The 15,590-nt window shown below is 54.9% G+C and overlaps 1 pseudogene; it reads left to right on the top strand.

Annotated features, from left to right (window-relative positions):
• The first annotated feature begins 4,994 nt into the window (after window positions 1-4,994).
• On the top strand, window positions 4,995-7,746 carry LOC123345810 (annotated as a pseudogene).
• The last annotated feature ends 7,844 nt before the right edge of the window (window positions 7,747-15,590 follow it).

The raw sequence follows: 15,590 nt of genomic DNA on the forward strand, positions 1-15,590 counted from the left end.
TGCCTCCCCTCTGTTCTCCAGCCCGCACTCGTCTGCCCATTCCCTCCCCCAGGCCAAGCTCAGCTCACAGTTGAATTCCTGCATCTTCACCTAAACCTCTGGCTCTCCCCTCCCCCGCCCAGACAGTCTGTGCTTCCTACTCCTTCACACCTCTCCCCCCTCCGAGACTGAACTGAGCGGGGTCACTCCAGCCAGTGACCCGGGGAAGTTCGGACCCACCTACAACCTTATGCCGCCCGCGCCCTCTCCCCACCCCAGTACCCCTGGGGTGCACACGGGCCTGGGGCCTTCCCCCCACGTTCCAGTCTGGGGGCTGTGATTCAGGCTCTCTCGGTTCAGAGCCCCCCTCCTGACCCTGGCCCCCCCTCCGGACAGGCTCCTCGGGGTGGGGCCCGGGCCTTACAGCCATCTCCCCCCTGTCCCGGGCCTTCCTCCCCCTCTGGCAGACGTCACAGGAGCGGCAGTGCTGCCGGACATGGGCAAAGACCCCAGGCCAGTAATAGTTCTGCAGCAGCCTCTGCTGGGTACGCCAGGCTCCCTGGTGCCCTGAGGGGGACATGTCATGGGCCTGGCACAGCAGCTGGCGGCGATACTCCTGGGGTGCCACCAGCTGCCTCCTGATCCCTCCTGACTCCATCTTCCCTGGGGGAGCCCATTCTCGGTACAGGAGCCCCTTCTCCCACAGGAACCTTTTCCGGCCACCTCGTCCCATGGTCTGTCCCCCCCGAGGTTGGCCAGGTCCCTTATCCTCCGCAAGGAGGGGTCTTCCCGCACCGCGGCCTGGTACTCAGCCGCTGGGGCAGGGACGGGGATCTGCTCTCTCTCCCCGGCTGGGTCTGGGGCCACAGCCTCTCTGAGCCCTGTCCCTGGGCGTTCCCTCCCTACCGGGTCAGGGTCCGGTGTCTCGGCCAGAGTACGTTCCCCGGGGTCAGGGTGCAGAGCCCTGCGTCGACCCTGACTACGGTTCACGGACAGGGTACCCTGGGTGTTACTTGGCCAGTCCTCGAGGTCCCCCCCCATTAACACCTCCGTGGGCAAATGTGGGTGCACCCCCACGTCCTTGAGGCCCTCCTTGTCCCCCCACTTTAGGTGCACCCTCGCTACAGGCACCTTGAATGGGGTCCCGATCACACCCCTCAGGTTCAGGTAGGTGTTGGGCACCATCCGATCTGGGCCCACCACCTGCGGCCGGGCCAGCGTCACCTCTGCGCCCGTATCCCAGTACCCAGTGACCTCCTTCCCGTCTACCTCCAGGGGAACAAGGCACTCGCTCCGGAGGGGTAGTCCCGTGCCCACCCTGTAAACCCCAAACTCAGGGCTGGGAGCATCCAGCCCCTCGGAGGGGTCCACCCGGGGCCCCCCTCCCTCCTTCGCAGGGGGTACGCGGCCCACCCCCCTTTCGTGCGAACGCTGCCCCTCATCCGGCTGGGTCTCTACCAAGTTGACCCAGTGTGGGGTTGGTCTGCTCAGTTTGTCCCGGAGCTTGGGGCACTGGCCCCGTACGTGGCCCGGTTGGCCACATTGATAGCAGCCCATGTCTCGTGGGTCCCCTCGAGTGGGACGGCTGGACCTGACGCCAGATGCTTCCCTTTGGTGGGGGCCCTCCCTCGGCTCCTTCCGGGAGGTCCCATGGTGACTCTCTCTCTGCGTTGAGGCAGACCTGCTCCTTCGAGACGCCTCCCTGCCATCCGCCGCCCGACTGTCCATGTATTGGTCGGCCAGCCGGCCTGCATGCTGCGGGTTCTCCGGCTTCCGGTCCATCAGCCACTGCTTCAGGTCGGATGGGCACTGCGCATACAGGTGCTCCAGTACAACTAGGTCAAGCAGGTCCTCTCTAGTTTGGGCCCCAGCCGTCCACTTGCGGGCGTACCCCTGCGCCCGGTTGACCAGTTGCAGGTATGTGACCTCCCGGGTCTTACGTTGACCCCGGAACCTCTTCCGGTACATCTCCGGGGTCAGCCCAAACTCGCGGAGCAGGGCCTCTTTGAACAGGTTGTAGTCCCGCGCCTCCTCCCCTCTCATTCGGCTGTACACCTCCACGGCGGTGGAGTCCAGTAAGGGGGTGAGGCACCGGATCCTGTCTGCAGGGTCCACCTGGTGCAGCTCGCAGGCATTCTCAAAGGCCGTCAGGAAGGTGTCTATGTCCTCCCCCTCCTTACGCGGGGCCAGGAAGCTCTTACCGAAGCTCTTTGTAGGCTTGGGCCCCCCCTCACTCACCGCAGCCGGGGCCTCCCTGTTGTTCAGCTGGGCCATGGCCAGCTCATGACTGCGCTGCTTCTCCTTCTCCCTCTCATCGTATTCCCGTTGCTTCTGCCGGTCCTCCATCTCCATCTCCTTCAGTTTGATCTCTCTCTCCAAGTCCAGCCGCCTGCGCTCCACGGAGGCCGAGCGTCGCCGGGACGATCCCCTGCTGGCCGGGGGGGTCACGGTGCCCTCCGTAGCTGGGCTCCTCCTCCCCCTCCCTCTAGGCCTAGGGGTGGGGGGTCTCGGGACGCCCTCAGCGGCCGGCTGACCACTCCCAGCGGGGACAGACACTGGCGCCTGCGCTGCATCTGCCCGGCTGCTTCCCTCAGAGACAGGGACCGGTTCATTCCTGCGATCTCCCTCCTCCAACCGGGCAATCAGCTGGGCCTTGGTGAGCTTCCCACAGTGCAGCCCCCTCTGCTTGCACAGCTCCACCAGCTCACACTTGCGCTGCGTGGCATACATCTTCCTGCTGGCCACTCGCAGGCTGGGGTGCTCGCCGCTCCCCACGGGTTCCAGGGGGACCCCTAGTGTGCCAGTCCTTGAGCTCACCACCTCTCTGCCAGGGTCGAGCTGCAGACTCCTCCGCCCCTGGGATCGCTCGCTGTGATCCCCCGGGGGACCCTGTTACTGCAAAGTCCTGCTCTCTGGCCACACTCGCCCAGGGGTGACTCGCCCCTTCGTTTTACTGCTCCCCAGTCACTTACTGCAGGAAGCGCCGTCCACGGGGTGCCGCTGATCCCACCGCTGCCACCAGTTGTCACGGAGTGTGGGGGAGTCAGGTCCTGCACCCCCGCACTCCCTGCAGATTCATCAGGACTCTCAGCCAGCCAGTAAAGCAGAAGGTTTATTTAGACGACAGGAACACAGTCCAACACAGGTCTTGCAGGCACAGATACCCGGATCCCCCGGATAGGTCCATCTTGGGGGGCCCCACAGCCCCCCTTGGGGATCAGAGCTCGGTCTCCCTGCCTCCCCTCTGTTCTCCAGCCCGCACTCGTCTGCCCATTCCCTCCCCCAGGCCAAGCTCAGCTCACAGTTGAATTCCTGCATCTTCACCTAAACCTCTGGCTCTCCCCTCCCCCGCCCAGACAGTCTGTGCTTCCTACTCCTTCACAACTGGTAACTCCCTTCTCGTCATGTGTCAGTATATTTACACCTGCATCCGTCGTTTTCACGCCCTGCAGCTGGAGAAGTGGGTTTTACCCACGAAAGCTGATGGCCAAATCAATCTGTTAGTCTTTAAGGTGCCGCCGGACTTCTGCTTATTCCAGGACAGACTCAGAGGCACTTACAGGGTGGGGGCGCCCCAGTGTGACACAGCAAGGATCTGTCTAGCAGCTGGAGGGCAGTACAACGGGGACAGTGACATCCCCACGTGGCCTCTCTGCTCCTCCGCCCCCAACTCAACACCTGGAAGAGCATTTGGAAGACAAAGACTTTCAACTACAGAGACTGTGTGACAAAGTGGGACTGTTCTCAAGGTTTTCTCTGAATACGGTGTGGGTGCCTCAGTCTCCCCTGTGCAGTTTGTAAGTCTCTAGGGGGTGGGATCAGGGGGTGGGATTGTTGTGGAGCCCTGGAGGGCAGGTGTGATGGTGTCTGCACAGGGACTGACCGACACTCTGTCTCCTGGCCACTGCTGGCCTGGGCCCCTCCCCGGCAAGGGGCCAACGGAAGGGGTTGGGGACAGAGAGACCAGGTGCCTCCTGGCCCGGGAAAGGGACAAAGGCCGGAGGAGGGGCTGGAGGGTGAGTCAGTTTGGAGCTGGCTGGGGAGATGGGGGGAGGCCCAGCACCGGGGCCTGGGCTCCCCACCCCCCAAGATGGACCCGGCTGAGGGGTCCTGTTGTCTGTACCTGAAAGCTCTGCTGGGGGCTGCGTCCTGTCGGCTAATAAACCTTCTGTGTCCCCGGCTGCCTGAGAGTCACGTCTGACTGCGAAGTGGGGGGGCAGGACCCTGTGGCCCCCCAGGACCCCGCCTGGGCGGACTCGCTGGGGGAAGCGCACGGAGGGGCAGAGGATGCTGAATGCTCCCAGGAGAGACCCAGGAGGTGAAGCCGTGGGAGCTTCTTGCCCTGCAGACAGGCTGCTCCGAGGGAGAGGAGGCTCCCAGAGTCCTGCCTGGCTTGGTGGGGAGCAGTTCCAGAGCAGCGCCCGGGGACTCCGTCACAACTTTCATCTGGGGAGACTGGTCCTAGGTGGAGAAGGAAATTCCCCCTTTTACTAAGAACTGCAAAGGGCCTGAAACAGCCAGTTAGGTGAGAAACTGCTTGATTCGACTCTTGCTGAGTCTGTAGACTTTAGACTGCAAGTTTGTCTTTATTTCTTAGGTAACCAACTTTGAGCCCAATCTGTGCGTATAATCACTTACAATCTGGCTTTCTGGGGGTAACAAATCGGTGTTATCTTTTACCTAAACCAGTGCGGTTTGGGGGAAGAGCTCAGAGAGTCTCAGCTCAGGTTAACAAGGGGTGTCGGTTGCCCCGTCACTGCCCTTTGTCGATGTGGCGGACGAATTAACGCTGTTGCACGTCGAAGGACGTGTCAGAGGGGGCAGTGCTGGGCTGCCAGGCTGGTGCCTCTCTGCGTATGGTGCATGAGTGGCTCCGGGAGCATTCAGGGCTTTGCTGCTTGTCACCGGCCCAGCTCTGTGAGAGACAGTCCAGGCTGGAGAGCGAAGGGGGCACGGAGGTCCCACATTCCGGGTTGTGCCCCAGGCATGGCTTGACTACAGGCCATTAAGTACCTATGGGGGAACGGAAATTGGGTAATGGTTCTCCTCCATGTGCCAGACAAAGGCATAACCAGAGGCTGGAAGTTGAAGATAGACCGATTCAGACTGGAGATGAGGGGTGAATGTTTCACAGGGTAACTAACCAGTGGAACCAGTTCCCCAGGGCTGTGGTGGATTCCCCACCCGGACGGTGTTTAACTCACGACTGGCTGTTTTTCTCCGAGATCGGCTCGTGGGGCAGGTCTCTGGCCTGCGCTGAACAGGGTCAGACTAGAGGGTCACAATGGTCCCTTCCGGCCTGGGGATCTAGGGGTCTGAAAGGGACGAATCCCCTTCTGCGCCTGGGGCAGGAGCCAGCCTTTCCCGGGCAGGGGCAGCACCTTCATTCCCGGGACTGTCCACTGGGCGGCGCCCTTGCACCATCCGCTGGGCCCCCCTCTGCCCAGGGGTCTGTGCCCCTCGCCTGCCCGGTGGCTCCCGAGGGGCCGAGTGGATCAGGCAGAGACAGCACCCAAAGGGTTAAATTAACCCAACCCGCCTGGCGTCTCCCCTGCTTCCCTTCACTCCTGCCCTGTCCGTGCCGGACCCTGGCCCAGCGGCAGCTGCTGGGACCCTGTGTCCCCTCCCCCCCCACTACACTCGGGGAGGGGGCAGCTGAGCCCCCTGCTGCCTGGCCCCTTGCATGGGGGTCCCCGCGGGGTGATGAGCAGCGTCCGGGGGCTGGTGCTCGGAGCTGGGCAGAGAAGTTCTCGGGCTGGGTGATCTGAGCTGGGGCTCGGCTGGTGACGGTGCTGAGAACCCACCTGGCTCATTGCACCCAGGAGCCGCCAGGCGAGTGGACACTGGGACGTCCCCTCTGGGGAGGTGCAGCAGGACAGCTGAGCCCAGCCCCGGTCATGCTGTAGCCAGGCCCACCGGACGATGGAGGGGGAGACGTAACTCAATGTCTTGTGTGGGTGGTTCCCAGGGGAATTGAATCCTCAGTCTCTGGCGCCTCAAGCGGGAGCGTCTACTGCCTGAGCCAACACAGCCCCGTCCGTCAGCCTCTGTCGGCCCCTCGCTGGGACCGGGGAGCCGCAGGGCCGTGGGTTACGTGGAGTTCATGTCCTAGGGCTCCCACTCCATTAGCCAAGCCGTGAACGAAGCTCTGGGCGAGTACTGGAGCCAGGGCTGGGCCCTGGGGGACCCCGCTACACACACCCTCCCGCTGGGACAGCAAACTGCTTTCTGAGTGTGGACTTTCCAACAGCCGTGCACCCCCCTGGCTGTCATGTCATCTACCAGCGAGCCCCCCCCCCCCCCCCATTTCCCTGGCTGGCCTAAGGAACGTCCCGCCGGACTGGGTCTAAAGCCTGACTAAAATCAAGATCCGTCACATCTACTGCCTCCCACCTGCCCACCAGCCAGGAACCCCGTCCAAGGAGGGAACGGGGCTGGTTTCACACGCGTTGTTCCTGACAAATCCGAGCCGGCTCGTCCTTCTCATTCTCTTACCCCCAGGAGCTGACACACCGAGTGCTTGAGAATCCTTCCCAGGTACCAAGTTACGAGGACTGGTCTGCAATTCCCCAGCTCCCCTTTGCTCCCGTCTATAAAGACAGGTGCTAGGTTTGCGCTTCCCCCGTCACCCTACCTGCCCCAGTAGGGGTCCCCCGGACAGGGACAATGCGGGATACCAAAGGGTAACAATGGTACTTTCGCCCGGCTCTGTGATGATCTCTTCATGCTCCGAAGGAAGATTGTAAAAATTGGAGCTGGAACTTGGTCTCCCTGAGTCCTGCTCTGTCTCTCACTCCTTTCCCAGCTCTCTCTCTCCTGCTTCTCCCAGTTCGGCCCAAGGTGAAAGTTTCCCCCACGAAATCGGGGTCTGAGCCCCACTCCCACCTGCTGGTTTGCTCGGTGACGGGGTTTTACCCTGGGGGGATCGAGATCCAGTGGCTGAAGAACGGGCAGGAGCAGACGGCCGGGATGGTGTCCACGGAGCTGCTCCAGAACGGAGACTGGACCTTCCAGATCCTGGTGGTGCTGGAGATGAGCCCCCGGCGCGGGGACGTCTACACCTGCCAGGTGGAGCACATCAGCCTGCGGGGGCCCCTCGCCGTGCACTGGGGTAAGAGCCTCTGGGTGTGGGGCACCCCTCGGGGGATGGGCCTGGGTCAGAGCCCTGCCCCACCCCGGGGCAGAGACGCAAGGGGAAGGAGAGGCCGAGCTCAGCCTAAACCAGCTGTGCTCTTCTTTGCACAGAGGCACGGGCTGACTCTGCCGGGGCAAGATGGTGGCGGGGTCGGGGGCTCCGTGCTGGGTTTGCTCTGCATGGTCCTGGGATTGCTCGTCTGCCCGAGGACTAAGAAAGGTGAACGGCTCCGGGATGGGGCCAGCGGCCCAGGAAACGAGTCCCCAGTGGGGCCATGACCCAGGGGCACTGGAGGGTTTCACTCGAATTTTGATTCACCACAATTTGCTTTAATTTTCCCTTCAGGCTCAAATCCAGTTTTCTAGTGACCCAGGAACTTCCTGCCCCTCTCTCAGGCCACGCCCAGGACGTGTGGGGCTAATCCCAGCCCCTGGCTCCCCATAAACCCGAGTCAGATCATTCAGAGCCTGAGCTACGGACGTGCCCTCCTGCCTCCCCTCCAGGTCTCCTCGCTAGTCCCACACACGCCTGGACCGTCAGGGAGCTGGAGACAGTGTGAAGTGCCTGAAAATCACTCTCTGCCCCTCTAGTTACGAAACAAATCCACTTCCCCTTTGCAAAACCAAACTCACTTGAGAAACGCACCAGAAATCGATGAACTCCTGACCCTGAATTTTGAGACTTACATGTGCTACCCTCCGAGCTGCTTCCCTTTTTGCCTAAACATGCGAAAGACGGGGCAGTAACTTGCAGGTCAGCCTGCCGACTGCATGATGCCTGGGTCAGGATTTTCCCAGGAGCGTCGACATGAGCAGCAGTGTCCCTTTCACACTCAAACCACTTCCCACGTTTTCCCTGGGGCCTCTCGCCCTTAGAACAATCTTTCTAAAAGCACAAAAGTCGCCCCTCAAATCAAACGAGGAGCATGTGGAGCACACTTCCCCTGAGTTAACCGTCGCCTGGCCCCTGCCCAGCCCCACAGTCACTCTCGCTGCCCTTGCGGGAACCTGTCTGGGGCAGCCCCAGCTCCCTGCACAGAACCATCACGCTAGCAGATCCGTCACCACAGTGAAATGTGCAAACCTTAGGCAGACTCTAAGGCCTCAGCCTTGGGGCACAGCCTGGAGAGTAGAAAGGGAAGTCCAAACGCAGAGCAGAGCGACCGCAGCCAGCGGGACAGGGGAGAGCTTGAGACAGGGACACTTTCTAGCCAATGTCCCCCCCACAAGGAAATACGAGAACAATATTTCCTCCGGTTATCGGGAACCGTAGACGTCGTCTCCTCATAAAGCGATGATGACAATGCATGCGAGACCCGGGGAGCAAGGGGACAATAGGGACTGACATGTATCAACCTGCCGCCCAGTCAGGATAAATAGACACAAGGGATCGCATCCCAGGCGCTGTGTGTGAGCCCTCCCCTGACACAGAGCTGAGGGCTCTGGCTTCTCCTTCCCTCGGGCAGCGCAGGCACAGCTGGTCACACCAACAGTCTGATGGAAGTGGAACTGAACTGGCTTGACTGATCTGGAGCGAAAGGAACGAGGCCTTTGAGCATTTGTGACTCTTCCAGCGGCTCCTTTCTCTCCAACCAGTGAGTCTGAGAGCCCCAAAAGGTGGTGACCCAGGAACCTCCTGATGCCAACTGGCAGAGGGCACAAGGCGTGCCCAGGAGTTTCACAAGGGCCCCTGGGTCAGACAGACATGTAATAATTCAGTAACGGGCGGCACGTGAGGACTCTAACAAAGCCAGCAATGCGCAGGTGGCCATAAGCATTGGGAGACGTATGTGTGGATGAGATTTAAGGAGTTCTGTATTGATACATAAAAACGATGTTCTTAAAGTCTAGAACAGGCAGGTCACTTGAAGCTGAAACATGTTTCTGTGCAGGCAGGGTTAGGAGACCCCGGCTGGTCATTGTGTATTGTGCTGTGACGGGCTGGGTCACAGAAAACTCCTTGGGAACTGCCAACCGATGTGCTGAGACTACCCCGAGCCTGTTTCCCTGGGCAGCCTGGGACTTCAGTGCCCTGCCTGCTGCAAACCCAGACCCAGGGTCTGAACCACGTCCCCTAAACACTGCAGGCTTAACTGAAAACAGCTTAAGAAGTGCTCCTGTCTCCAGCACTCGGATGCCAAGCTCCCAATGGGGTCCAAACCCCAAATCAATCCGTTTTACCCTGTATAAAGCGGTACAGCCCTTGTTCCAGCTGTGACGGAGCGATTCTGGCGGGACCCAACTGAGAGTGCCAAATCAGGACCAATTGCTTAAACTGGGCAGTCACAGCCCTAGGCTGGGGTTTTTCCACCTCTAAGGCAAACCAAACCAGCCAGACAAAAAGGACTTTGGTCTCACCCCACTGGCTAACCACAAGTCACACAAGCAATTTCCTCAGACACTCCAGTCTCCCAGCATCACCATCAGTGCACTCGTCCTGGGGATGAATGGTTATGAAAACCAACACCCCAATAAAAGAAAAAGGTTCCCTCGATCCCAAAGGACCAAGCCCCAGACCCAGGTCAATATACACATCAGATCTCACCCACAAATCACGCTGTTGCCAATCCTTTAGAATCTAAAATCTAAAGGTTTATTTACAAAGGGAAAAAGGTAGAGATGAGAGGTAGAATTGGTTAAATGGAATCAATTACATACAGTGATGGCAAAGTTCTTAGTTCAGGCTTGCAGCAGTGATGGAGTAAACTGCAGGTTCAAATCAAGTCTCTGGAATACATCCCCCACTGGGATGGGTCATTCAGTCCCTTGTGTAGAGCTTCAGTTTGTAGCAAAGTCCCTCCAGAGGTCAGAAGCAGGATTGAAGACAAGATGGAGATGCAGCATCAGCCTTATATAGGCTTTTCCAGGTGTAAGAATCTCTTTGTTCTCACTGTGGAAAATCCCAGCAAAATGGAGTCTGCAGTCACATGGACAAGTCTCTGTATACTTTGCTGAGTCACAAGGCGTGTCTGCCTTCTCTCCATGGGTCAATTGTGTAGCTGATGGTCCTTAATGGGCCATCAAACAGGCTAACAGAGCTAACACCAGCTCGTCTGGGATGCTTCCCCCAGAAGCACAGCATCAACTTGAAATACAGACAGCATAGAGCCAACATTTATAACTTCAACTAAAAATGATACAGACATACAGACAGCGTAATTATAACCAGCAACCCATAATCTGGTTTTAGACACCTTAGATGACCCCCTTTATTTAAGATTTGGTGCCACTACAGGACCTTGGTTGCAACCCATGTTCTATATGGTTCCCATTTATATCAATAACGTCACACCCCCAACGCAAAATTGATGCAGGAAGGGATGACAAAACATCGCTGACTGCATCCCAAGAGCCCCCTTTCCTTGGGTCTGTCTCACTACAGCTAGTGTTGGGCTAGAGGCCGTACCAGTGTATAACAGAAATGGTTTATCAAAGTCATGTTTAATAACATGAATGGATCTCTTTACAAACTCAAGGTATAACTTGGTTAGCTTTTGCAGCATGGTTCCTGTATGTTTCATGTGATCTTGCCAAGAGCTAAAGAAAACAGCTACTTTATCCATACCAGCTTTGGCCAATGTTTGGAACCCAATTAACATTAAACCAATGTAGATATTGATGTTGTTCATAGTGCAGGAATCTTAGCATTTAGCCATGAACGCAATATGGTAGTGTGCCTCAGTTTCCCCTTTCATACAGCACATCAGGTCTGGAATGTATTTTCCCCTGTGAAAAGTTCCAATGCTGTTTACAGGCATTAACTGTGAAACATCAGTATAGCAAGGCCCTTTAACATAAAGTGTGTTTTCATGTATTCCTTTCAACATGTTCAAGGGATTTTCCAAAAGATTAGGCACATTGTACATTGTTACAGTTCTTGGCAATAGCAACACATTAGTTACAAAATTTAGCATTAGCAATAACAACAAATTGATTGCAAGTGTCCATCTACAAACATGTTTGTCATGCCACACCCTTGGCTCAATACCATTGGAGTTTGGGCATTTTAGGGTTAACCTGTGGCTTCCCTTTGCAAAATTCAGTTCTCTCTTTGCTCCTTGTCCTGCAGGATTAAACCCTGACTTCTCTTGCTTAACAGAATTCACTGGCTGATGGGGTGGGCCCTCTGTGCTAACAGCTATTAGCAAGTCTTTCTTCTCCCTGCCAGCCAAGTAATTCGCATCAACACAGACACTAGCTTTTAACTCTTTAGCTGCTATGGATTCCAAGGCTGGACTTTGTCTTACAGAGATACCACACAAATCCAAAGAGTCCGAGGGTGAGAGCTGGCTTGCTCTCCCCCGCCTCCTTAAGCATTCAGCCATAAAACTGTTCTGCTTTGAAACACCAGTAACTGAATCTGTCCTCAGATCCTGAAGCACAGACTGCTCACTTACAGATTCAGCATGGAGACATTCCTGTCCCAACACCATTGTCTCCCCAACAAGCTGGCCACACACAGCCAGGTGGTTATAGGGCTGCTCAACTTCCTTAACAGCTTCTACTCCACCTGAGACCTTTTCAAAGCTGCCCACACTGGATCTCTCAAAAGGAAAGTCAGTGGATCCATTCACAACAGAAAATTTCTGGCTGTTAGGAACAGAAACCTCCTTGATTAAATCACTTTTACACCCTTCAGTTGCAGTAAACTGCTTGCACAGGCTACCATGAGGCTTCCTTTCCCTAGGAGCTTTTCTAAGCAGCAATTCACCCCTCTCAGAAATTCTGCCCTCACCCTTTCCACCTAGGGCTTGCTCTACAGGAACACTTCCCTGAGCAACCACAGACTCTTGCTGGGTCTCACTTACATTCAGAATCACCTCAGGCCCCACAGGCGGATTTCTACACAATCCCCTTTTAGGCACACCTACAGACTTTCTAGATAACAGGTCAGAAGCAGTCTCCTTCCCTTGGCCATGAACAAGTTCAGGAATCTTTTCCTTCTTGCTACAAGTTGTCAAACTGTCAGTAGGTAACACCATTAAATCACCTTCATGCTCTCCTTGTGCCCTGGCTAGGGTATCACCCTGATCAGACAGAGTTGCTGCACCCTTTTCCAACCACACATTAGCAACTGGCAAACCACAAGCACCAGAATTGTCTGTTCTCTGGGATTTTGCTAAGACACTAACTGGATGCAACCTAGTCACAGTGCCATTCTCCCCAGCAGACCCAAACTCAGGACCATTCCCTTCCTGGGCTTTAGCTGTATTTACAACCAACTCCGAGACAACTGAATCACCCTCAACCATCACAGGCTGGAAGGCCCCTTCTGTCTGCTCCACAGACACAGAAGAGCCGGAGACACATTCTCCTTTACCAGACACACAGCTTGGGATTTCACTTCCCTTGTCCCAGCACACAGGGCTGTTCACAGACAACTGCTTGGAGACCGAGGTAGCTCCCTTCATAGGCAAGTCAATACCCCTGACAGAGACAGGCACATTCCCTTCACTGTCACATTTCTCCACACAGGAAACAGGTAAGGGACAGGGACACTCATCTTCCACTATCCCTCCCTTCCCAAACTGCTGATTAGACAAAGCCATCAGCTCACAAGGCTGCCTAGGCTCCTCCAAACTTTCCCTACCAGGCACATTGCCACTCCCAACGGATAAGCTGCAGCTTTTTTCACTACACTGAGCTACTTTTAGCAAATCACAGTTACCCATTTCAGGTTCACTTCTACAAGCTGCACTAGCCACCAATCCATTACCCATTACAAATTTACCCTCTCCTTCCTCAGTTAGGGCTTTAACCTGACCATTTACTTTATTCTGCTCCTGAGAAACATTTTCCTCACCAATGAGATCTTTCTGCTCTTGATCTAACTCTAGATTCACTTCTGAGACATCAGACAGACATTCAGAAACTTCATTCCCAGACAAACTGCTTTTTTGCACAGACAAACCTTTGGAGCAACCCACCTCAGGCAAATCATTGCCCACAATAGACACAGGTTTAAGATTATTCCTCTCCTGTGACTGGCTACCTGGACTGAACAAAGCTTTAACATTTTCCCCAATTAAAAGATCTTTAGGCAATAACTTCCTGACGCCAGCTATCACTTCATGCTGAGCCCCATTCCACTCAAGGTGGATTCTGGCTAAAGGCACACGGACAGTAAACTCACAGAGGATCACAACATTCACACTCTGATTTGGTAAATAATCTTCCTCTTTGACCAGATCTGCTTTAACAAGAGTGATGTTAGAAGCCATAATTTGCCCTAAACAGCTTTTACCATTGACTTTTACACACTCTATGAATTTTCCATTCCCATTCCCATCCATAGCACTGGCACAATGTATGGGGCCACCCTCTACTGAACCCACAGTAACAGCATTGACATAAAAGGTGGCATTGTTGGGGTACATTTGGTTACCCCCAGACAACTGCTCAGAGTTATACAACATACCAACATTGTTACAAACTGGATTTTCCAGAGGATACAGTCTCTGCTGTTCTTCCATTGCTTTTTTGACTTGGAGTTGGAGTCTAGCAGTTTCTTGTTGCCTCTTGTGAGTCTCCTGCTGCACCTTGCAAGTCTCCTCCTCAGCAGCCAGCAGCTCCAGACGTCCCTTACGAGCTTTTTCTTCTCTCTTAGCAACTTCTTTCTTTCTCTCATCAGACTCTTTCTCCATTCGAATTTCTGCCAGTTCTTGCTCATAATCAAACTGCAGGCTGTCTCTCAAGGCTTCCAGTTTCCTTGCTTTTCCTGATGCTTTCTGTCTCATGGTCACTGACCTTTAACCAACCAAACTCTCAATCCCAAAGTTAAAATTTGGATAGCGTGGGGTTCTGACCCAAAGCTTAATTGACCTGGTTCTGTGGATCCTGCCGACTACGCCACTGTGACGGAGCGATTCTGGCGGGACCCAACTGAGAGTGCCAAATCAGGACCAATTGCTCAAACAGGGCAGTCACAGCCCTAGGCTGGGGTTTTTCCACCTCTAAGGCAAACCAAACCAGCCAGACAAAAAGGACTTTGGTCTCACCCCACTGGCTAACCACAAGTCACACAAGCAATTTCCTTAGACACTCCAGTCTCCCAGCATCACCACCAGTGCACTCGTCCTGGGGATGAATGGTTATGAAAACCAACACCCCAATAAAAGAAAAAGGTTCTCTCGATCCCAAAGGACCAAGCCCCAGACCCAGGTCAATATACACATCAGATCTTATCCACAAATCACGCTGTTGCCAATCCTTTAGAATCTAAAATCTAAAGGTTTATTTACAAAGGGAAAAAGGTAGAGATGAGAAGTAGAATTGGTTAAATGGAATCAATTACATACAGTGATGGCAAAGTTCTTAGTTCAGGCTTGTAGCAGTGATGGAGTAAACTGCAGGTTCAAATTGAGTCTCTGGAATACATCCCCCACTGGGATGGGTCATTCAGTCCCTTGTGTACAGCTTCAGTTTGTAGCAAAGTCCCTCCAGAGGTCAGAAGCAGGATTGAAGACAAGATGGAGATGCAGCATCAGCCTTATATAGGCTTTTCCAGGTGTAAGAATCTCTTTGTTCTCACTGTGGAAAATCCCAGCAAAATGGAGTCTGCAGTCACATGGACAAGTCTCTGCATACCTTGCTGAGTCACAAGGCGTGTCTGCCTTCTCTCCATGGGTCAATTGTGTAGCTGATGGTCCTTAATGGGCCATCAAACAGGCTAACAGAGCTAACACCAGCTCGTCTGGGATGCTTCCCCCAGAAGCACAGCATCAACTTGAAATACAGACAGCATAGAGCCAACATTTATAACTTCAACTAAAAATGATACAGACATACAGACAGCATAATTATAACCAGCAACCCATAATCTGGTCTTAGACACCTTAGATGACCCCCTTTATTTAAGATTTGGTGCCACTACAGGACCTTGGTTGCAACCCATGTTCTATATGGTCCCAATTTATATCAATAACGTCACACCAGCTCAGGTGGTAGCTAGGGGATTTCTCATGACTGCAGCCCCCTTTATTCTGTTCCACCCCCTTATATAGCTTTGGCACCAGGCTGGAATCCTTTGTCCCTCTCTGGGTCCCCACCCCCCCTTCTCAATGGAAAAGCACCAGGTTAAAGATGGATTCTAGTACCAGGTGACATGGTCACATGTCCTGTGAGACCCCCCAAGCCTCCATTCCTCCCAGCCTGACTCACAGGAAGGCCTGTCTGCAAACAGAGCCACCCACAGTCAGTTGTCCTGGTTAATGGGAGCCATCAAGATTCCAGACTGTCAGCGCAAACATGAAACCACATGAGGAAATGGTGAGAAACCAGAATGTGCACGGCCCTGGTGCTAACAAGTGATACTGCAGAACTAACCAGCCTGTGTCGTCTTATTGTCACTAATAGCCAGGGACCGAACACGCTGGTGTGTTACAGGAGGGTCATTTGTGTGCTGCCTCCAAGCTCCAATGTCGACCCTAAACCACACAAAACAAAATAACAAAGCCCCCTGCTGCAAAAGCAGACAA

The sequence above is a fragment of the Mauremys mutica genome, chromosome 12 (genome assembly GCF_020497125.1).
Source record: "Mauremys mutica isolate MM-2020 ecotype Southern chromosome 12, ASM2049712v1, whole genome shotgun sequence".
Taxonomy (NCBI): Eukaryota; Metazoa; Chordata; order Testudines; family Geoemydidae; genus Mauremys; species Mauremys mutica.